The following is a 2,500-nucleotide window of genomic DNA, read 5'->3' as shown; positions in this document are numbered from 1 at the left end:
CAAAAAAAAAAAATGAAATTAATAATGAAATAACAGAATCAGTAATTTCATATACTGTGATAATGAACATGCATACTATTGATATCATGGGCACTTAGCATGTCAAGATATAAAGAAAAAACTAAACAAAATAAACTTTTATTCCAAATAAAACAGTCAGAAAAAGAAAATAGTTTAACTCCAAGACGTAAACTCAAAAGTCGAAAGAAGACAGTCAGATGGCAGCAAAGTCAATGCCTGTGATAAAATAATAAAATAGCACATATATGGCGATATTTAGTAATTCACTATACCATGATAACTCGACATTCCAAATAAATATTTAATAATGAATAATAATGAAAAAAAAAATAATAATGAATTCCATCAGAATTCCAAAAAAAAAAATGTCAGAACTCCAAAGAAAGCAGTCCGAATTTTAAAAAAGGTCAGAATTCCAAGACGTAAACTCAAAATTCCAAAGAAAACTCTGGAAAGATGTAAACTCAGAACACATCCAAAGAAAACCATCAGAATTCAAAAACATTAGATTTCTGAGATATAAAACCTGAATTCCAAAAAAAAATAAAAAATACTATTAAAACAAAACAAAAAAAGACAAGACAAGACAAAAGGTCAAAATTCTGAGATGTAAACTCAAAATTCCAAAGAAAACAGCCAGAATTTAAACCTTTTTTAAAAAAAAAAGCTCAGACTTAACATGTAAACTCTCATTCTAAGCAAGAAAAGTCACAATTAAAACGAAGCAAGATAATAAAAAAGTTTAGAATTCCAAGATGTCAACCCAGAATTCAATAAAAATACATCGGAATTCTGAGATGTAAAAAGCAGAACACATCAAAAAAGAAAAAACTGAATTCCAAATGTAAATGCAAATGCAGAATTCCAAAGAAAAGCCACAATCAAAACAAAACGAATAAAAAAGGTCAGAATTCTAATATGTAAAATCAGACAACATCTAAAGAAAACCATTAGAATAAAAAAGGTCTGAATTTTAAATAGTAAAAAATAAAGTCACAATCATAACAAAACAAAACAAAGAAAAGAAAAATTATATAAATTTATATATAATATATGTAAACTCAGCATTCTGAGGTAAACCATCAGAATTGAAAAAGCCCAGAATTCCAAAATGTACACTCAGAACTCCAAAGAAAAGCCACAATCAAAACAAAACAAAGAAAAAAAGGTCAGAAATCCAAAATGTAAACCCGAAATTTAAAATGGATTCACAAATCACACAAATAAAACAAAACAAAAACCGTCAGAACATTAAGAGGTTAATACATAATTCCAAAAGAAAAGTCACAATTAAGGCGACGTAGTGGCGCAGTAGGTAGTGCGGTCGCCTCACTGCAAGAAGGTCACTGGGTTGCTGGTTCAAGCCTTAGCTCAGTTGGCGTTTCTGTGTTCGCGTGAGTTTCCTCCGGGTCCTCCGGTTTCCCCCACAGTCAGAATTAAAAAGGCTAATAATGAGTGTGTGTGGATATTTCCCAGAGATGGGTTGCGGCTGGAAGGGCATCCGCTGCTTAAAAACGTGCTGGATAAACTTAGAATTCCAAAGAAAACAGACAGACTTTTTACTCTAAAAAAGCTCAGAATTGACATGTAAACTCTCATTCCAAAGAAAAGTCACAATTAAAACAAAACAAAATAAAAAGGTCAGAATTCCAAGATGTAAAATCAAAAAAATCCAAATGGGTTCACAATTCACAATTAAAACAATACAAAGAAACAAAACTAAAAAGGTCAGAACTTTAAGATGCTAACTCAGTATTCCAAAGAAAATTCACAATAAAAACAAAATCAAACAAAACAAAAAAAAGGACAAAATATCAAAATGCAAACTCAAAAATCCAGAGAAAACAGTCAGAATAAAAAGGTCAAAATTCCAAAAACAGCCAGAATTAAAAAAAAGATAAGCTCTCATTCTAAAGAAGTCACAATTCAAACAAAACAAAATAAAAAGGTTTAGAATTCCAAGATGTAAAATCAGTTTTCCAAAGAAAAAGTCACAAACAAAATTAAACAAAACTAAACAAAACAAAATCAAACAAAACAAAAAAATACAAAAAAAAAACAGAAGTTAAAGATGCAAAATCAGAATTCCAAAGAAAGTCACAAAACGAAACAAGTCAAAACAAAACTAAACTAAACTAAACAAAAAACTAAACTAAATTGAACAAAATTAAACAAAACAAAATTAAACAAACCAAACAAACATAACAAAACAAAATTAAACAAATCAAGACAAAACAAAAGAAAATTAAACAAAAGAAAGTTAAACAAATCCAAGACAAAACAAAACAAAATTAAACAAATCTAAATTGAAAAAATATTAAACAAAACTAAATTAAACAAAACAAAACTAAACTAAACTTAATTGAACAAAACATAACAAAACAAAATTAAACAAATCAAGACAAAACAAAAGAAAATTAAACAAAAGAAAATTAAACAAATCCAAGACAAAACAAAACAAAATTAAACAAATCTAAAT

At 28.0% G+C, this 2,500-nt stretch overlaps 2 protein-coding genes across 3 annotated transcripts in view; one reads left to right on the top strand and one right to left on the bottom strand.

Annotated features, from left to right (window-relative positions):
• The window catches only part of nlrc3l (NLR family, CARD domain containing 3-like), a 480,833-nt gene that overhangs the window by 40,983 nt on the left and 437,350 nt on the right, over positions 1 to 2,500 (top strand). The window lies entirely within an intron of this gene.
• gucy1a2 (guanylate cyclase 1, soluble, alpha 2) overlaps positions 1 to 2,500 on the bottom strand; it is a 72,184-nt gene that overhangs the window by 37,236 nt on the left and 32,448 nt on the right. The gene's annotated exons all lie outside the window — the stretch shown is intronic.

The sequence above is a fragment of the Danio rerio genome, chromosome 15, assembly GCF_049306965.1.
Source record: "Danio rerio strain Tuebingen ecotype United States chromosome 15, GRCz12tu, whole genome shotgun sequence".
Lineage (NCBI taxonomy): Eukaryota > Metazoa > Chordata > Actinopteri > Cypriniformes > Danionidae > Danio > Danio rerio.
Note: the sequence above shows the minus strand (reverse complement) of the source record. Positions and strands in the feature narration are given on the sequence as shown.